The 22,796-nt window shown below is 33.8% G+C and overlaps 1 pseudogene; it reads right to left on the reverse strand.

Annotated features, from left to right (window-relative positions):
- Positions 1–382: 382 nt before the first annotated feature.
- Positions 383–22,796, reverse strand: part of LOC149241262 (calcium-transporting ATPase, endoplasmic reticulum-type pseudogene) — a 60,234-nt pseudogene continuing 37,820 nt past the window's right edge.

Genomic DNA, 22,796 nt, shown 5'->3' on the forward strand with positions numbered 1-22,796 from the left:
TTTATTGGAATATCATATTTCCATTACAATTTTAAAAAAATATTTAAAATTTTAAAAAACACTTCTAAAATCTAATAGAATACATTAACTACATAAACATAAATTTCATTGTAATATAATATTTCCATTATAATTTTTAAAAATATTTTAAAATTTTTTAAAACATAAGCAAAATCCATGGTTTAATCTAACTCTAGACCATCCAATTTCAAAATATTCCGAAAATCAAATCTCACCCCTGTACACCAAATTTCAAAATATTTGAAAATAGATAAGGATGCCCACAGATTTCTAGACAAGGATACCCGCAGATTTCTGGTAATTCCAAAACTGCGGACGTCATCAAACACGTATGTAGGTTTTATATATTCAAATGATTATCTTAGAATCGTTTGTCCATCACTTCAGCAATAAAATATGATGTACCAGCTGTTTCACCAGGCTGGGAACCGAAAGCCATCTCTGCCGGAATCTCTTACGTACGGTAACAATGTTGGCTGTATTATTATTATACCTACAAAAAGGCAGATATATTGTAATAGAACATTTTGATTTTTAAACTATTAATTCTTTATTAAATTATATTTACAAAGTACGTCCAGAAAATCCTTTTTAATTATTCTTAAAAACATGATGTATTAATGTATTATATGCTGACTTTATATGTTATTCTTATCAGTGTAAAAATCAATCCCATCGATGGACGGTCAATTGATGACTTGAAGTTGATGTGTTAATCTATGATATGCTGACTTTATATGTTATTCTTATCCGTGTAAATATCAATTCCATAGAGACTTGAAGTTGAAGTTTATATGGATTGTGTGTTGGTTAATTTCATTATATTTGATTAGGTAGGATTATAATAATTGATCTGTTGGTTGATTATTATTGGTTTAATATTAAATCATTCAAATTATAATATCGAAATATTTATTTTTCAATATTATTAATTTATTTTTTAAATATTTAATAACATTATAATTTTGAAAATCTTATTATAGACTTTGTGCCATATAAATAACTAATCTCGATTTTTTTATTAATTCTAGCTACTAAGTGATATCGAGGGTTGTTATCATTCATTAAGTGTTTTTAGAATTAAATAATTGAGTTATCAATATCAAAGTTACATAAGAATTTTATAGTTTATATTTAGGATGTGTATCAATTATAGTGTTTAAGTGGTATTGAGTTTGGTTATGCTTAATTGATTTATGGTTTCTTTTTTTTAAATTGAATAATTGAGATATGAATATTAAAATTATATTTTGTAGTATTTTATATTATTGTTATTTTGTTGTATTTGTTATTGATAGAAAAAACTATGTAGTTTGCTAAAAAGGTTTTAAGTAGTTTCTATATGAAGATTTTAGGGTGAAATGGTTTATTATTTCTTTACTGGATCACACTAAATTTCATGTAGAAGGTAATTTATCATGCACCTCTAGTTCTTACATTCACTTTAATTTGAATTTTGATCCATGTAAATTATCTTTGTCTTTTGGGACTTTCCCATCCATGTCCTTTTTATTTCTTTATTTGTGTGAGTTTATTTGTTTACAATATTTGTTTGTCTATCTCACTAGGTTTAAACTAGCTATCACTCTTCTTTGGTTTGTTGGTAAGTCTATCTTCGCTTCTTTGGGTGGTCGACGAGTCTATCATCTATCTTTTGTTAGGAAATGAACCATTATAAATTCTATGCTTGTTCATTGTCCTTGTTGGGTTTTAGGCCATGTTCATTATACAATGAGGTTGAGTCATTTTGTTCAATGGGAATTTTACTAGTTTTGGTTCATTTTGGTGTTCAATGGATGGAGATGTTATTTGTGCTTCATACAAGTGGATTCCCACAACCAATCCAAATTCATGGTTTCAAATGATTATGAAAATGTCTCCCTATTGATGATCTCTTGAATATATGTATAAATCAATTCAAATAGGCTCAAATAGACACCATGTGCAAATGTTATGGCCTTTAAAAGTTGAAGGAAAAATAGGGAAAGGGATTGAAATATGAAACACCCAAAGGTTGACACATTGCACTCTCTAAGTTGACAAGTGGCATGGGAATAATATGGTACATGGCATGGAAATAGGCTATCACATGGCATAACAAGACATTGACATATAGATCAATAAAATTTTAACACATGGTACAATTGGACCAATTAAAGCTTGCCACATGACTTTTTAAAATAACTACATAACACTTATCTCTTGGATAGTAAAATTGATTAACAAATTTAATTATTTATGTTAACCTAATTACATAGCAATTAAATTATATAATCTCAAAACATTTGATATAAATCCCAACAATATTATAACAACAAGAACTGAACATATAGCCAAGTGATATATAACCAAAATACTTACCCCTACACCCAGATGTAAACATGTGAAACTTATTTTTGGAAAATAACCCAACAAAATCATGTAAGGGCAAGAGAAAAACATGTGAACATGTGATATATAACTAAAATACTTACCACTACACCGATATGTCAACATCTGAAACTTTAGTTTCGGAAAATAATCCGACAAAATCGTGTAAGGGCAAGAGTTAAACACACAATGTTTCCTACATAAACCATCCACTTTACCATTCCATAATTTGCATTGGTGATAAATGTTTCCTAGAATTATCTATAATCTTAATTTTGCAATAGTTTTTTCAAGAAAAGAAGGCCGTATAACTTAATTTTGCAATAGTTTTTTCAAAAAAAGAAAGCCGTATAACATTTTTATTTGTGGGAAGAAATTATAGGAAGTTTCCAAGATTGATTTTATCTTCTTGGAAGAATTATAAAGATGAAGTTTTGTAGGTTGAGGATCATTTGTGAAGTAAGAAGTAAAATTTGATGTATTCTTATTATTCTAATGGATTGGTTTCACATTTGAAGTGGACCTGGATATGTTGTTCATTAAGGTTGAACTCTATTTTCAAGTGGATGTTATTTTTCTTTTTATTAGGTATAGTATTACTATATTTTAATTTTTTATTAAATTATATTAATTTTACTCAGTTAAAAAATAAGGAAATTTATGTTTAGCATATAAAGATAATATTAATTTGAGATCAATTTTGGTATTAAAATACGTTTGATGGAATATTTGAATTTTTTTGAATGTTAATAAGGTTTAAGGTCGTGGAGAATGATCGCTTGAATTGTTTAATCTTGAAATTGATATAAGATTAGACTTTTCATAATGAGTAATTGAATTGGAAAGGGAAGCAAGTTTTACTGAGTGTAACCAGGCATTTTGGAAATATTTACCTAAAATAAAATCCATGATAGAAGAGTTGTACAAAGAGTAGAGAAAAAAAAGTAAAAGGCCTGTGACAAGTTAATGATGAATGAGTTCATGGTGACCCTCTTTCAATTTCTCTTCCTCCTCTTCCTTATTCTTCTCCACCTCCATTTGCATCTCAAAAAGGGAAATGAGGGAAGTATTATTCTAAATTACCTTTGTTAAAATTAGATGTGATATTTAATTTTCCCATTTATAACAGAAAATTGATATAAAGAAACTACTTAATGGGATCAAGCAAATTGAATTCTATTGTAGGGTTCAAAGAATTATGACGAAGTAGCTAAGGTTCAACTAACTATAATCCAACTTGGAGGCACATCATTGATATATTTGGATAGTAAGGTTCAAGAAGATCTTTGTATGAAAGGTAAAATGACATCTTGGTATGACTTCACAACTACAATAAAAAAAAATTCTATCCATAAGATATATGCAACAAGAATGAATGAAATTGTAAAATCTAAGGCAAGGTAGGGAACAAAATGTTCAGTACTAGAGGGTATCAACATTGAGCATTCCTATTTATATGCAAGAAACCCTTTTGAAGTATATTGGCAGGTTGCATAGTCAATTTAAACATACTATTCTTATGTTTAACCCATGGGGGCTTCATTCGGGGAGAAATACTATATGGTGTGCATTCATATTGAGGGATATATATTGAGGAAAAAATAGCATTATGTATAAATCATATAATAGGGGGTAAAATGTTTTTATATTTTGTGTATAAAAAATGGAGCTCAAAGTTAATTAAACAAAAATAAAGGGGCATAAGTTTTTTTTATTGAAAAATGGATACATACAATGTCTAGTGAAAGTAGGTATTTTTTAAATTGGGAAGGTGTATTGGGTTCATATTGGTAGGGGGTTAAATAACGTGATTTTGAGAAGTATTTTCCAATATGTAGTCAAATTAAGGGTATTGCTTAGTATTCCATGAACACATGTGCTATGTCATAGGCTCATTGAGTGAAACCCCTGTGGTTTTACCCAATTAATCTTGATGAAGTTTTTGTCCAATCTACTCACATTGAGTCAACGAGGAGGAGTGCCAATGAGAACTTCTTAAAAAAACTTGTTCAACTAGTTGAAAGCAAGAACAAAGGAAAGGCTAAGATGGAAAGAAAAGTTATAGTGAAGAAAGAAAATGGGAAGACTACATGTTCCAGGATGGGTATTTGAAAATCCTAAGTTATAGGTGTTTAAACAAAAAAATCATATTTTCAATTATGTCTAATTTCATTGATGGATTAGAGTTAAATTTCATATTGTTTGATATTTGTGGGATTGTTTTGAGAAGGCCTTATTTTTATGATAGGAAAACTATCTTCTACAAAGAGGAGAACAAGTATCATTTTATAAAATATGGAATTGCAATCATGATTTTAAAAGCTAAGGATGATGATAAATCTAGTGCTTTCAAAGGATGTGATATATTAAACAGTAATATGAATTAGCTAAGATTGTTTCTAACAATGACCAAGTATCAGGAACCTAAAGGATTGCCTCCCAATATATAGTCACAACATGAGATCCAATTGCAACAAGATGTTCATTTCCTAAAATTGGTGTATATGTGTCTCTAGCGATTGTGAATGAAGAAATAAAGAATTCAGTCCAATAGTTTCTTAAGAAAAGACTAATCTGACAAAGTACTTTTCCATGTGGATCTCCCATTATATCACTACCAGAGAAAGATGGTACATTCAGAATGTGTGTGTATTTTAAGCATTGAACAAGAGCACAGTGAAGAATCATTACCCTCCTCCTAATATTGATGGTTTTTTATATTATTTGAAGAGTACCATCTATTTCACCAACTTAGACTTAAGAAGTGGCTATCACCAAATTAGAATTTCTGAGGTTCTTATTTAGAATTTTTTTTTTAAAACAAAACACGGTCTATTTAAAAGGATAGTCATGCTCTTTTGGCTTTGTAATGCTCCTGATAATTTCATGTGAGTTATGAATGATGTATTTAGACCATTCATAGATGATTGTTTAATAGTATACTTAGATGATACACTTATTTTCTATCAAGACTAGAAATATCATGTAATGCATGTTATTAAAGTCTTATCTGTTTTGAAAAAGGATAAAATGTATCTAAAGATATAAAAAAGTGAGTTTTCGAAAATGTATTTTTTTATTTAGGATATGTCGTAGGGGACAATGAATAAAAAAATTAATCACTCTAAAGTTGAAGCCATCACAAAATGGCCTAAGCTGAATAATGTAATAGAAGTTAGGAGCTTCCAAGGAGCGATTTAGTATTCGAGGAAGTTTATTTCTAACTTTTAATTTATTGGATATCTATTGCATTCTTTGAGAAGTACTAAATAGTTTTCCAAGTGGGAGGAAAACAATATAAAACTACACAGACTTTAAAAGAGAAGATCAGTACAATCCTAGTTATACCATTGTCAGATTTACAAAAATCATTTGAGAATAAAACTTATGCAACTGATTATGCCATAGGAGTAGTGTTAATACAATAAAGGAAAACAATTTGTTACCATTATGATATCTTCACTTGTGCAACTAGGAACTTTCCCACCTATGACAAATAATTGTATAATTTAGTTCAGACTTTGAAGAAGTGTCAACACTATTTAATGGGAATAGAGATAATTGTTCATATGGATCATCAATCTTTGTAGTATCCTCAATCATATTCCAAGCTACAATAGTCGACATTTCTAGTGGATGTGTTTCCTATAACTATTCGATTTTGTGATTAGGTAAACGAAATGTATACAAAGAAAAGTTGTTGATATGTTTTCAAGAGCTTCTACTAGTGCATCCATTAGTTTACAACATAGTTGTTTAACTCATGAAATTTATATTAAACATTATGCTAGAGGTGATGATTTCAAATGTAACATCCCTTGATGCAGTGCCAACTCATTAAATCCTTATGCTGAGACCAAATTCCATGCCAATTACCCTTGGAAACTTGTCAACAAAAACATGCCCCCTTACTTTGGGAACGATGACATGTTGCCATACATGTATAAATTCGTGCTAGTACGTAATGCATATTCATAGGCATATTTTAACATGGATTTTCTTCTTAATTATAGTTCAAAATAAGATTCATAAGGAATTTCATCAGAAAGTAAACATAATAGGTAAATTCTTATCTTTTAATTATATTGTAATGGTCATAGACCTTCAACATTCCACTCAGCCATAGACCATGTTGTACAGGTTCATTCAATAGTGGTTAACACCCAAGATGGAGCTTGACTCAATGGGAATTATCTCACCCACATCCTTGTACATGACCAATAACAACAACCATCCAAGGTACCAAACTAAATACACACCAACCAACAAGCCCACATCCTCTGTCAGCACCTATATTAGCTGGCCAATAATGTGTTATATTCTTGTGACTTCCCGGTATTCCACTACCCTCATGGATATTTCAGGTACCCTTCCAAGTCCCTCACACAACCAAGGTGCTAAAATAGACAACCCACAAGTAGAGGCTCCCATTCCCCATCAGGTGCACCAAAGTGTTTCACATCGTCCTATACACATATAGTCCCTCGAGTTGTGCCACCACCTTCCAAAGAATCTTTCTCAGTTGCATAAGAGTGTCCTAGATCCATACATCTTCTAGGAGTTCCACTTCCCTCACGTGTCTTCTAGACACCCTTACAGGATTTCATTTCCACAATGATCTCCATGCTTTCATGACTATCTACTAGAATCTCTAAACAATAATCATCTTTACAATTCCAGAATCCCCCCTTTCATAGTGCCAAGATACCTATTTTATATGCATGTGTTTCTTATGCCACTTGGCACTTTCCCAAGCCACTTAGTGGAGCTTGGTTATTTCACATGTGCACTTATAATGATTATTTGAATAGTATGTGGCTCTTCTTACTCTTGCATGGAGTCTTATCCCCCCATATGCATTTCATCTTTTTGGTTATATTTTTATTAATATACATGTATTGTCATAAGTACATTACCAAGCTCTCTAGCCTTAAAATATAAAACATGTTCACATGGGCATACCAACCCCAAAATACAAAATACTCCTGCACACAGGAATAATGGCCTCCATAACATGTTTACAGACATGCACCTGAGCACAATGACCCTCTAAAAATGTGTGGATCTAGGTGGATATTGGCGGCCACCTTCCTATTCTACTTTTACCCCCACTACTATTTCTTTCAGTTTCCTTAATTATAGAACAATTTACTATTTTTGTCATTTTTTCTAGTCCTAAACTTCTAGAACCGTTATGAGGCCCTAAACGATGTTTCTTTTGGAAAATTGGCAAACATAAGGCGAAAAGTATGGGATTGCGGTATAAATTTGTTGTCCTCGAATAAATGTTTCTAATGAGGTATCTTATAGATCAAACAAAGATCATATGCAAAAGTTACGACCGTGGGAAGTTAATGTACCAACTACCCTGGAAAGTTAATGTACCAACTAACCCCAATGAGGCCCACAGACTTTTGGGCCTTCATCTACTATGGTTAAGTTTTTGGATGTGTAGGGTTTTCCATTAATTATCAATAATAAAAGGGCCTCCAAGACTCATTGTAACATAGTTCAGAAGGCATGTATCTGCAACATCTCTTCTCATATAAAGATACCATCGCCCAAGCTAGTTTATTTCCATTTTGTATGTAAATAGTTTTAGTATTTTTTATTAACGAATTAAAGTTAATTTTTCATTGTAGTTATGTATTCATGTTTAAATCCTTATTTCATTTCATTCCTACATAAATATGGATCAGTGCTATCAGAGCGGCCTTTGCTTTCTCTGTTTTACTATGCATGTCCCCAATAAGGTCAGGGTATGAGTTAGAACATCAACTTGTTGAACCCTTGCAAGATCGGCCTTACCGACCCCAACAACCTCGCATGGTAGAATTAAAGAAAGAAAAGGGAGTAGAAGATCCCTTCAGAATATTGTTCGAAGAAGCCCGCAAGCTAAAAAGGAATGAGATGATGGATAACTTTCTAGAGATCTTTCAACTGGTATCTATGGGAAAATCATCTTTAATTAGCAGCCACCTTGGAGGCATCGGTCCCTTTAAGGTACAAGTTAACTTTGGAATTCTTGTGTTTGAAGGTGAGATAGATGCAAATGTCATAGATAAATTGTTAAATCTGTTGGAAGGATATTTTTTAGTTCATGATTTTTAAAATAATAAAAATATCACTTTTTCTCTCCTTAAAGTTGCCCCCCATGTTAAGGGCTAGTTGGAAACCTATTGTGAGCAGTGGGATGAGAATGAACCCTTACTATTTTCAGCTGCACCCACTTGGAATTCTTTCTAAGATGCCATCAAGGAAAATATTACCCTATCAAAAGCTATAAATATAAGTACATAAAATTTACGACACTGTGATAGGGAAGGGACCAAGACATGTCAAAGTTCACAAATATTTTTCATACCCTTTGCATGAAATTGGGTATCAAGGATTATGACTGGGATTTGGTACTCAAGTACCACAAATATCTATACAAATACATCCAAGATGATATGGAGTTCTTTTAAATCTCCTTTCTCAGCGCCGGATACCAATAGGCTACCAAGATTGAGCAAAAATTTAAACTAAAGAAGTGAGACTTTGGATATGTGAATGGAAATAAAGGAAAAGGCACCAACAAACCATAGAAAAAGGACAAATCTAAGGTGGGGTGGCCTAGGACAACCCATCGAAGTTGCAAGAAAAGAATAACACCACGAAGATGAATAAGGACATAAGGGAGTGGTGTGAGTTCCACAGGAGCCCCACTCACAACATAAATGAGTTTTGCACCAAGAAGTAACTCATGGCTAAGATGAAGACTTCAAAGGAAGATGCTTGTTCTATTTAAGAGTCAGAAATTGAAAAAGGTAATGAAAAAGGGAAGTAGATTATTGGTGTTGAGCCCAGCGCCACCATTTCAACCTTTAAGGTTGAGAAGATTGTTCCAGAAGATCCACAGGATGGGGAGTGTCTCTTCCACTCATAGATGTGGGTGAAGGCATCTCCATTGTAGCTCATTGTCAATAGTGGGAGCAAAAATAACCTCATCTTAACATAGGTCATTATCAGCATAGATCGTTAAGTGTTTGGACATACCAACCACATCACACCTAGAGCCATACACCATAAGGTGGCTCCAACAAGGATCAAATCTTTACGTCAGCTAGTAGTGTCACCTTACCTACAACATCAAGAATTTCACGGATGAGGTATTGTGTGATTTTTCTCCTCTTGAATTTTGTGATGTGTTATTAGGCCAACCATACTTGTGGAAGCATTAGGTTTTGTATGAGTCCAAGCCTTGCACTGTCATTATTAATTTGGGAAATAATTTATACCGGATATCATAGGCAACCCTATCTTTCACCATCTCTTTGATCTCTGCTAAGAAATGCAGTAAGAGCATCTCCCAGACTACGAATTTTTTTTCTTTCTAATTCACTCTCAAAGTAAGGGGAAGATCATGGTCACATCCATGGCCCCCAAGAATGATTCCCCCACACAACATAAGCAAGTGCATAATGTTATGGAAGAATATAGGGACATCTTCTCCTCACACACAAGGGTACCTTTGGACTATCAGGTCAATTATTTAATCCATTTGAATCATAGAGAACCTCTACCTAATGGGTTGATATACCATCGCTCCATATTGGAAAATCAAGAAATCACTAGATCCAAGAGTTGCTGCAAAAAGGGAAAATGTGACCAAGTTCCTCACCTTGTGGGAGACCAATTGTACTTGTACAAAAGAAGGATGGGACCTAAAGGTTTTTCATTGATTATCAAGAACTAAAAAAAATCACTATCAAGAACACGTGTCCTATCTCATAGATTGATGACCTTCGTGAACAGATCAAGGGGTTCAAGTATTTCAGCAATATCAATTTTAACTTTAGCTAACACTACGTTCCAATAGAACACACAAATGTATGAAAGACTTCCTTCAAATCCAAGGAGGGCCTTTTTGAGTAGTTGGTCATGCCTTTCAGGTTGACGAATTCCCCTACAAGTTTTATACAGTTGATGGATGGCATCTTGCGGCCCTTCACAAAATCGTTCATGGTTTTATATTTGGATGACATCCTAATATTTAACAAGAGTTTGGAAGAGCACTTTCAACACATTCGGCTGGTCCTCCAAACCCTACAACAGCACAAAATATGTGCTAACTTGGAGAAATGCAGCTTTGGCATGTTCGAGGTTCAATATTTAAGTTGCATCATTGATGAACAAGGCATGCATATGGATCGATCTAATATCCAAGTAATTCGTGATTGGCCAGCCCTGACCACTCTAATAGAGCTTTGTAGCTTTTTGGGGCTTGCTAAGTTTTATTAGAGGTTTGTATTGGGATTATTTCATATGACTTGGCCTTTGAATTAGGTCACCATGGGTAGAGAGAAAGAAAATTTTTCTTGGTCTGTATCCCAACAAAAGGTGTTTATTGAGCTAAAGCACTGCCTCTACTTTACACATGTACTCACATTTCCAGACCTACAAAAACCATTTGAAATTGAGACAGATGCCTTCGACTATGTTACTGGTGTAGTCCTCACCTAGAAAGGGCATTCAATGTCCTATCATAAAGAGACACTTTCTGATACAATTTGGAAATACCCCACCTATGATAAAGAGTTGTATTTCATAATACAGATATGTCAGCAATGTAAACACTACAATTTGGGGAAGGAGACGTCATCCACATATATCGCTGAGCTCTTCAATGTATACAGGCACAAGGTAATTTGTTAAACGATTAACATCATAAGTGGTCTATATATCTACAAAAATTCCACTTGAACATTAAATACAACAAGGGAGGCACCAATCATGTTTCAGATTGCCTTAGTCGGTCCCTAGTTGCATCACTAAGTAGTTTTCTATTAGGGGATTTTTGAGGTATAAAATGGGCTTCCTAAGGATATTATAAAATAGTAGTGGAAATAATAAAATAATATTATATTACATCATCAAATTTTAGAGGGAAAAAAGAAAAAACTATTTTTTCAACTCGTATTTTCAACATATATCCCTACAGGTTTACTCAAGTTTCAAATGAAAACACTCATTGGATGAAACATTTTATTGCTCATCTAAGGAGTACCCATGTTGCATACTTTTGATGGACCCTCCTACATAAAAAAATGAAAAATACATGAAAAACGTGATTGTAATCACATTTTCTCATGTATTTCTCATTTTTTTGTGTAGTAGGGTCCGTCGAAAGTATGGAACATGGGTAATCTCTTGATGATGAATTAAATTTTACATCCAATTAGTACTCCTACTTGAAATTTTAGTAAAAACTTAGGGAGAGAAGTTGAAAATACGAGTTGAAAAAAGTATTTTTATTATTTATTATTTTTTAATCTTTTTACTTTTTTACTCAAAAATGGTGAATCATCACCCATGGTCGACATCATCATATTGAAACCAATGGTTGTACATTTTTCTTAGGAGGTCCATTTTAGATCTCAAAATTCTCCTAATGTCAACGCTTGTGGCCACAAGGCCTTTGGATGACCACAGATGTACAAAATGACCCATATTTTGCCACCACATACCAAATGCTAGTGGATGGAAAGAAAGTTCTAGGACACATTATTATGTTACCTAGGCCACCTTTGTGCTCATTCAAGTAAGCATGCCAAGATGATTGGGGAGGTGCACTATAGTCAAGTGGTAGGAAACTTTGGTGTGGAGAAAATTGTTGTTGTACTATAAAATTATTTCTATTGGCAAAAAATCCAACAGGATCTTGGAAAATATATCAGATCTTGCACTACCTATGCCACTTCCATGCCAACCTTTAAGAATCAAGGATTGTAGACCCCTCTTCCTACTCCCAACCAACCTTGGGAATCCATCTCCATCGACTATCTATCAGGCATCCCTTCTACCAAGCTTCATAATGACTGTGTATTTGTGGCCATGGATAGATCTTCTAGGATGGTTATATTGGTGGACTGCAAGAAGATTATCACAGCAAAGGACAATACCAAACTATTATTTGAAAGAGTATGGGCACATTTTAGGATCCTGCAAACCATTATATCATATCAAGATAGCAGGTTCCTGAGCACATTTTGGTCAAGCCTCTCGACATTATTGGACACCAAGCTCACTAAGTTGACCGCATCCCATCCCCATACTGATGGTTAGACATAAGTCATCAATAGGATGATAGTGTGCATACTACGCATGTACAACTCTAAGCATCCACAAACTTGGGACGAGAGCATTCCTTATCTACAACATAGTTATAACAGAGATCTACATAGCTTGACTGGATGTAGTCCATTTCAAGCGGGTCTAGGATTTCAACCATTGTGTCTAATGGATGTTTTCATGCCTCACATAACTACACAGACAGAATACACACATGCGTAATCTAAGCTTGATAAATCAACTAGGTTTATTGAATACATTCAGCACATTATCTGTTATGAAACCAGCTCACAAAAAGATAGAAATGATAGATCAACACCTTAGAAATAAGCCTCTTTGAGGGGGCAACCTCCTTTACATTACACAAATGAAAAATTCTTAGATGATACAAATGGCAAGACCTCCTTTCTATATAGACGAGTTTAAGGGATCATAATATAATCAGAGTCAACATAACAATAATAATGTAAGGGAATAATAATAACAATAGTGGGCTTCTATGGGGCACAATAATAACAATATGGGGACTACATGGGCACAACAATATAATGAGGGAGTTATACTAATAACAATAAGGGGTTACACTAATAGTATAGGACCTAACATGCCCCTCTCCTTCAAAAATTCTTGCCCCATGTCGAATCTGCAGTAGGTAAGTTCTTCCACTTGATGAGATACTCTAAAATTGATCAATTTCATAGTTGTCAGGTTCTTGTTTCTATGACTGCTCCAGGCTCTAATATTATTTTCCCTTCCTCATCAAGTTCTGGCAATATTGTTTGAACTCGGATCTTTTGCAACTTTTGAATGAGTGGTCACACTTCTTCATCCTTCTTCCATTCATCCCTTGCTTCGTTTATCCAATCTGGTTGGATAATAGAGATAGCACGAAAAAATTCTTCCACATCCTCATCCTTCCTTGAGAGTGCATATGCAACAACATTTTGCTTCCCTTTTTGTAGATGATTTCAAAGTCATAACCCAACATATTTTTTACCCATTTTTTATGTTCTTCTAAAGATAATATTTGTTCTAAAATGTATTTACGACTATCATGATCCATTTTTACCTTGAAGCGTCTTCCCGTTAGGTAAGGTCACCATTTCTTAAGTGCATGTAGTATTGCCAACATTTCCTTCTCATAAATAGCTTGCTTGAGATGTAGCCCTAAAATGCCCAATCAACTATGTCAAAACGTCTTTCACTACAATGTCAATTTTCCTGTTGTTTCATTCGATTCTGCACCAAAGTGGCCTTATCCTTTAAAAGTTGGAGAACTTGTTGTTGATGCTCGATGTGATCTTTTACCTTTTGAATCTTTTTCTTCTTTATATGTTCTTCTATATTGAGAGTTTGAGGAGTTGTGATTTCTTCCAATGCATTACAAGATATGATCAGATTCATTTCTTGATGCTCGATGTGATATTTCATTTCTTGAACATTTTTCTTCTTGATATGTCCTTCTATCTTGATAGTTTAAGAAGTGGTAATTCCGGCCAATGCATTACAAGATATGGTTGGATTCATTTCTTCTTTCTCGATGTGATCTTTCACTTCTTCAAACTTTTTCTTCTTGATATGTCCTTCTATCTTGAGAGTTTGAGGAGTGGTAATTCTTGCCAATGATTTACAAGATATGGTCGGATTCATTTCTTATTTCTCTGGGGTTTTTCCTGGTGTATATTCTCATATTTTGATGTTTCTTGATCCTTTTCTTCCTCCTCTTCACAATCAATGTAAAATAATTTCTTCTCAGCACACTTATGACCTTTAATTTATTTGTTATCACAATTGTAACAAAGCCCTTTTTCTCTTTTCTCTTCCAATTGTTGTGGTGTCAACCTTGTAGGTTGTGGAAGGCTAAGAGAAACAACACCTCCATATTTATAGTTGTGAGGGGTAGACTTCCTTGTTTCCATAATTTTTCTTTCCACATTTCTTTCCAACTTGAATTCCCTCTCCAATGAATCAAGTTCCCAAAGACGAACCTCATGTTGAATGTTATCCTTTAAAGTCCTTATGGAGACATCAACCCTCTACTTCTTTGGAATATCATTTTCACTTATATTCAAATTTTGAAAGCCCTCAATGTGCTCTGCCATTGAACAATTTTGTTTTAGATTTATCAATTGGCTAAATAAGGTGTTTCTCTTTGTATCCTCATAATGTGCTATCATTTCCTCCATGAAAATTGACCACGTAACAAGTGGTTTATGAGAACAAAGCCCTTTATACAATAAAAATTGATCTGGTTCAAAATGTTTAGATGCAATACATACCTTTTGTAATAGTGGTACACCATGTAGATCAAAATATTTCTCCATCTTTAGTATACAATTTATCGGATTCTTGTCATCAAACTTCCTCATCTCACTTTTTCTTCATTTTAGGAGCTCGATCTTGAAATGACTGTAACTCTGTAATTTCAGATCTTTAAGCTCTAAAATTATGACCTACAATAGCCCTCTTCATCCTCTTTCCAATGCCACCAGTCTGATCGAAATTTGATTCTCCAAGAAAGAGTTATGCACAATCTCCCAAGATGACCTGATTATATAACTTTTCAAAAGAGCAAAGTTGTATGAAATGTCACGTGTCATAGTTTTGACCTTTGGATCTGAAAAATATACACAGAAAACTACAGTGTGTCCTCTTTCTATAACTTTTTATGAAATTTCATTCTGATGCTCAGCGAAAAAGTTATGATGATTTTCCCAAGGTAACCTATTTAATATGTAATTCGGGAGTTTGCAAAAACCCTAACTTCCTCAGATTATATCTTCGAAAATATAGTGAGACAGGATCTAAAATTCAGAGCTACGGTTCAGACTGATTTCTTCTCAAATTATTATTTTTTTAGCTTCTGAAAATTTGTAGTGAATGAGTTATAGCGCAAATGCTACGATGACCTATTTTAGATGAAATTCTGGAGCTTGCAAAAGCCCTAACTTCCCGAGATCATATATCTGAAAATATACCAAGACAAGATATGAAATTCGGACCCGGCAAGGTTCAGTGAGATTTCTTTTCAAATGGGTTTTTTTTTTTTAGCTTCTGAAATGTCACAGAAAAAAGTTATAGTGAAAATGCCACGATGACCTATTTTGAGCAGCGAAACCCTAGAATCCAAAGCTCTGATACCAAATGTTATGAAACCAGCTCACAAAAAGATAGAAATGATAGATCAACACGTTAGAAATAAGTCTCTTCAAGGGTGCAACCTCCTTTCAATTACACAAATGAACAATTCTTAGATGATACAAATTACAAGAGCTCCTTTCTATATATAGGAGTCTAAGGGGTCAGAATATAATTAGAGCCGACATAAAAATAACAATGTAAGGGCACAATAATAACAATAGTGGGCTTCTATGGGGCACAATAATAACAATATGGGGACTACATGGGCACAACAATATAATAAGGGAGTTATACTAATAACAATAAGGGGTTACACTAATAGTATAGGGACCTAACATTATCTAGTAGGTACATGAAATCTTGGATAAGTCTAATTCTAAGTACAAGTAGCAACATGATCAACAATGATTGCCATATAGGTTTCAGGGGAGTGACAAAGTTCCGTTGCAATTTCAGAAAGAACGCCTTGTTGGAGCTCATTAGAAGCTCCAACCACTATAATACAGGCCTTACACCATCACCAAGGTTGTGGGAGACAATGATTTAAATCTTAGTATTCCCCCATTTCTTGGCTTGCACCTAGTTTTTCATGTGGACTACCTTCGTCCATACTTTCCACCATTGTTGGACAAATCAGACATAGCAGAACAACTAACACCAAAAAGTTTCAACCCATACTGGATGGAACATGCCACAACTGATTCCATAATTGGCACACATGTAGAGAACACTCATGAACATATGATCTAATTGTAACAGGTCATCAAAGTTGACCAACCCCTATACCAATGCAAGTGACTCATTTGGGACCAAGTTTAGCAGAAGTTTCCCCATCTCATGAAGGCACTCAACATAATAGGTACTATTGCTTCCTAATGGGGGAGGACTGATCCAGATGGATATTCGTGGCCACCCACCTATTCCACCTGGACCCACAACATAGTTTCTTTCAGTTTCCTTAATTGTAGTACAATTTACGGCTTTTATAGTTTTTTAGGTCCTAAACTTTTAGAGACATTTTGATGTCCTAAAAGACGTTTTTTTGGAAAACGACCAAACCCATAGCCATTAATAGGGATTTGCACTAAAAAATTGTTATCCTGAGATATATATTTATAACGTGGTATCATACAAATCAAATGAATATTATATGCCAAAGTTATGACCCTAGGATGTTGATGTACCAACTAACGCCAATGGGGCCCACACACGTTTGGTGCTTCATATCCTAGGGTTATGCTTTTTTTATTTTTATCGTTTTCCATTGTTTCTTGGTAATAGAAAGGCCTTAGAGCCTCATTGTAACATAGTTCGAAAGACATTTAGCTGCCACATCTCTTCTTAGAGATAACTACAATTTCTCGGCTAGCTTATTCCCATTCCACATGTAAACAATTTTTTGTATTTTCTATTAATGAATTGAAGTTCCATTTTTTTTGTAGTTGTTTCTTCCTGTTTAAATCTATATTTCATTTCATTCGTACATAAATATGGATCATGTGCTTGGCTCCAAAAGCTATTTAATGTGTCCTGTCTCACCATACTAGTTCTACACAGACATGGAATTTTCATTCCAGGGGTCAAACATGGGTGTTACACTCCCCTCCCTCATATTTAGGATTTTTCTTGGCTCTTATATATACGCACACATATAATAACTTATTGAGAAAGATGAGGGTATTTGTCCATCATCACATCCTTATGCTCCCATGTGGCGTTTTTACAAATGAAATGGATCCATTGTACCTCTACCAAGGTAATGAGTTGATTCCAAAGAACCTTGACATTCTCCCCCAAAACTTGTAGTGGTTGTGCCTAAAGGTCTCCCTTTAGATCTGCTTGAATCATGTTCCAATACCTCGCATGGTTAGCATTAGGAACATACCTTTTAAGAAATGAAACATGAAAAATGAATGTGCATGGATACATGGATGTTTGATTAAAACAAATTGATAAAAGCTATTTATAAAAGAAATTCCATCTATGGAATAAAGGAGTAAAGTCTATGATAATGAAGTTGTGTCACAATACATACTTGTGGGCTTCCTTGTGATAAGCCATGGACATTGTTTGCCTTCACAATGACATATGGTGAGTCAGAGAACATGAACCATTCATTGCTCCTTTGCAATCTTGGTCCATTCTATCCCTCCCACCACAACTCATTTTCAAGGAAAACAATGCCTATGGCTTATCCCAAGGAAGACCACAAGTAAGTATTTTCAAAACCCTTTTTTATCATAGAAAATCCTCCTTTATTCCATGGATGGAAATTATTTTAAAGATACCTTGGAGGAGTGATCACATTGAACCTATACACTTTGCTAATCATGTTTGATATGAATTAGGGGAATTTTGAGGTCTAAACTAGGCCTCCTAAGGAAATTATAAAATAATAGTGGAAATAATAAAATAAGATTAGATTACATCATCAAATTTTAGAGGGAAAAAAATAAAAAACTAAGTTTTTAACTCGTATTTTCAACTTATCTCCCTATGAGTTTACTAAAATTTCGAGCGAAAACACTCGTTGGATGCAAAATTTGATTCCTCATCCAAGGAGTACCCATGTTGCATACTTTCAATGGACCCTACTACATGAAAAATGGTAAACACATAAAAAATGTGATTGCAATCACGTTCTTTCATGTATTTCTCATTTTTCGTGTTGCAGGGTCCATATAAAGTTTGAAGCATGGGTACTCCTTGTATGAGGAATTAAATTTTGCATCCAATTAGTAATCCCGCTCGAAATTTGAGAAAAAACTTAGGGATATAAGTTGAAAATACGAGTTGAAAAAGTAGTTTTATTATTTTATTAATTTTAAATCTTTTTACTTTTTTACCCCAAAAATTGTGAATCATCCCCCATGATTGACATCATCATCTCAAATCTTATTGGTTCTTATAAAGTTTATTTTGGCTGTACATTTTTCTTAGGAGGCCCATTTTAGACCTCAAAACTCCCCTAATGGGTTCTTTCATTCTTATTCTAAAAAAGTGATCAACTTTGACCCTCTTTGTGCCTATCCATTCATGTTATTGATTATGTTCCCTTTTGTACTATAATTGGAGAATTATTGAACCTTTCAATTTTTCTTGTCAAGCCATCTAGAGAATTGATAACTTAAGAATGCTATCAACTAGTGTTTTGGAACATTGAAGGTACAAAACATGAACTTTTATGAAGCTTCCATGGACCAATTTATTCATTTTAAGTTTCAATATATTGTTCATCCCTAATGAACCCAAGGGGATGACATTTTTAGCTATAACACATGGGAAACCTTCAAATTATATTTATATCCTAGGGTTATGCTTTTTTATTTTTATCGTTTTCCATTGTTTCTTGATAATAGAAAGGCCTTCGAGCCTCATTGTAACATAGTTCGAAAGACATTTAGCTGCCACATCTCTTCTTAGAGATAACTACAATTTCTCAGCTAGCTATGGATTTTGACTCTGAACTTGGACTTGAGGTAATTGATTAGCTTGAGGAATTTTATTAGATTGGGGTAGGAATTGTGGTGGAAGATAGGATGGTGAATATTGTTGATATTGAGCATAAGCCCCATAAGGGCTTTGTGATCCTTGATTCCAAGATTGTGAATGTGGTTGAGCCCAAGGATGGTAAGATGGATTCCAATTATTTTGTGAAGACTGAGAAAATTGTTGTGGTCTAAAGCCTTGTGGTTGATTTGGTTGGGAGTTTTTCCATGGTATCTTGGCTATAAAGTAAAGAGGGTATACCTATTCTGGTATTCCTTCATAATTAAATATAGTCTTGAGACCTGATAAAGAAGGACACTCAGTATCATGGTTATCTGCACATATGGCACAAGTTTCTATAGCTTTTGAAACTATGGGACACTCTCTTAGGGAACTTCTTCTGACATGTAGGATAGAAAATGGATAATGCAGCCTTTTTAGATTTTTACTCAATGTGTATTTTAAGCGTGTCTATTTTCTCACTTAGACTCCCTAAAATATTTGTCTTGAAAGTTTCAAGCAAGCTTCCTAATTTTTCCCTATTGACTGTGCGAGCTATAGATTTATTAATTTTTGATAAAAGAGGGTCTCTAGGACTCTTTCCCACTCACGCTTTACCACTTGAGATAAGTACACATAGATCAAAAATATCTTCAAATGGTAACTGAGAAATATCTCCTTTCTTTGTTAAGTTAAGGAGATCAATCCATCCATATTTCATAGCTTTGAGTAGGAGGGATTTTAGAGTTTCCTCATCCAAATTATCCATTTTCTCTCTTTTAATATTATAGATAATTCTCTCTACTAAAACTTCAATATTTTCATCTTCATTTCATGTCATTTCGAAGACTTCATCTTTAATGCTACTAGGCAAACAATAATCTCTATATTTTCCTAAGAAAGCCTCTTTCATTTATGCCCATGTCCTTATAGAATTCATTCCTAAACTCATGAACCATTTTAATGCTAAATCCTTTAAGGTACGAGGGAACAATTTCATTTTTTGAGCATCATGAAGATAATCATATGATCTGCATAATACTTAAACTTCAAAGAGAAATGTCTCTGGGTCTTTATTTCCTTTTCCATGGAAATTAGGAAGAATAGAAGGTGAAATATTTTTCATTGTGAGGATTGTATCTTCATCAAAAATAGGGAATCCAAAAGGATCTTGATTTCCTATACCTCTACCCCCTCCTCTATTCCTATCTCCAACTCCTCTTCGGCCTCTACCTCCTCTGATCCTATTTTTCTCACCATTGACATTGTGTACCTCTCCTTCCCCTTCTTCATCCCTGAAAAATTCCTCGTAACTAATGTAAGGTTCTTCTGATTCTTTTGGTTCCTTTATTAATGGGTGGCCAAAATAAGTTTCTTGTTCCTCTTCTTCACTAGGAATTTCTAATTCTTCTCGTAGAATTTGTTCACCAATGGAGGATAGAAAAACTATTCCTGTAGTTGGGGATGCAGGATTTTCTTCATTTACAGCATCAGTAGATGAAGTAGGTGAAGTTCTGGATTGTATTTCTGATTTTGAGAGTTCAGGAAGTCTTTGTCAACATGTAAATGGAATTTGAGTTTGAGTAGGTCGTGTGGAATTTCGAAGTTGTGGTGAAGTGAGCGGATTTGTTGGAATTAAAATTCTTCCTCGTACTACAAATCTACCTCTAGAGTCTCTATCCCTTCGCATATCATATTTTTCTCTTTTTTTGTAAACTTCTATATTTACTTCCTCAGCAACGACACCAAAATGTTTAGTCAATTAATGTTCTTAAATTTTCAGCATAAATTATCAACCAAGGGAGGTATACTAATGAAGCACAAGTGCTCTATATGTGCTAGAAGTTATTTTATGTCATTAAGATATTTATGTTATCGTTAAGGTCTAAATTTAGAATTAATATGGAGATGGTGTTACTGTCTATATTAGGGTATTGTCCCTAAAATCTGCTAGCTAGTTATTCTAAAATTAATCTCATTTGAATCAAGTTTTCTGGATGGTTGGAGAGTGATCCTAAACTCTACTATGTTAGACTATTTTTTATTTCATCTTGAATTTTATGCTGCAGCCAAAGTAGACTAACTATGAAAGCATGTGCAAAAGAGATCTATTCTATATAATTAGAAATGAATGATGCTTGAATTTAGTTTCCAAGAAAAAGGTTGTCACTCTTTAACTATTGCAACTTCACTCAAACAGGAACTAAATTGATAAGATAGAAAAAATTTAAATTATGAAATGAGATAACTGAATTATACTAGTATAAAGAAAATGAGATGATCAAACTATACTAGGTAGAAATAAAATGAAATAACCTAATTATGTTAGGGAGGAAGAAAATGAAATTGCTGATGCAGATAATAGTTTAATTGCAAATTCCATTAGACTACATCTTAAGACATAAAATAGAACATCCATAATTTAACTCTAAGAAATCAAAGGAAATCTATTTGCAATGGATCAAAGACCTGAACTGGACATAGGGGCCCTCCACAAGACAGTCAAAAATCTTTAATCAATGCAGCATGGAAAGTATGAACCGAAGTCTATTAATCACAAACAATTTTGATATGATGTTCTTCAAAATTTACGTACAACAGTGCACACTAAAACACAGAGTGGCCATTGTTCTTATAACATTTCTTCAAATAATAGCATGAGAATTTTATGCCTACGTATCTTCATTACGATCCCTACTAAACCAAACTATATCACTTAGTCATTGATTTTCTATTTGGAAAAGAAAATCAATAATATTTCATGAAATTTGGACTCTATTCTGTCATATGATATTGCAATTTACTTTGAGGTTGACCGTAATATAGTGCAATTTTCTTGAAGTATTATCTTGAGAGAATAGGAAAGAATCCATGAGGGGATCATTTCCCATTTATCCACATCTTCTTTTGCTGAGCTGGTGTACTCGAACCCTGTCAACAATGGAGGTAGTTGTGGATCTGTGGATTAGCTGCAGAATTAGGTCAATTCCGTAACTGAATGAAAACTTTAATAAAGCAATAAGGTATATAGACAAAATATGAAAAAGAGGACATGTAAGTGCTTAACTTTATATAACCTTATGTTTATTGCATTTATTTAGGTGATAGGAATAAGAAAAAGGAAGATGTATAGGCAAAAAGGGTGTCAAGGTAAAGTGGTCCTTGGATTCTACAGTCATATTGTGAAAAATATTGTCTCTTGGTCCAACATCACATTGTGAAAACTATCGTCATCCATGGTCAACCATGTCCAATGTTTTATTGTGGCAAAGATTATCTCAATATGAAAAGAAACCATGGTCAACCATGGCCAACCATTATCTAATGTCACATTGTGCCAAAGGTTGTCTCAATATGAAAATCAATCATGGTCAACTGTAGTCCAACATTTCATTGTGACACAGATTGTGTCAATATGAAAATCATTCGCGTTCAAGCATGGTCAACCATGTTTATTTTCAGGTTTATAATATTTATCTTAGGGTTTATATACTTTCGATTCATAAGAGACTTTTCTCAATGGAAGTGTTAAATTCCCTTGGGTTTATAAATCCCTTGGTGCAATGTCACAGTATGACAACCATGGTCAACCATACCCCAACGTCGCATTATGAGAAAGATTGTCTCAGTACGAAAATTAACCATGGTCAAACATGTTTATT

The sequence above is a fragment of the Pinus tabuliformis genome, chromosome 8 (assembly GCF_031772625.1).
Source record: "Pinus tabuliformis cultivar Carrire ecotype Pingquan chromosome 8, CPIR1, whole genome shotgun sequence".
NCBI classification, from domain to species: domain Eukaryota; kingdom Viridiplantae; phylum Streptophyta; class Pinopsida; order Pinales; family Pinaceae; genus Pinus; species Pinus tabuliformis.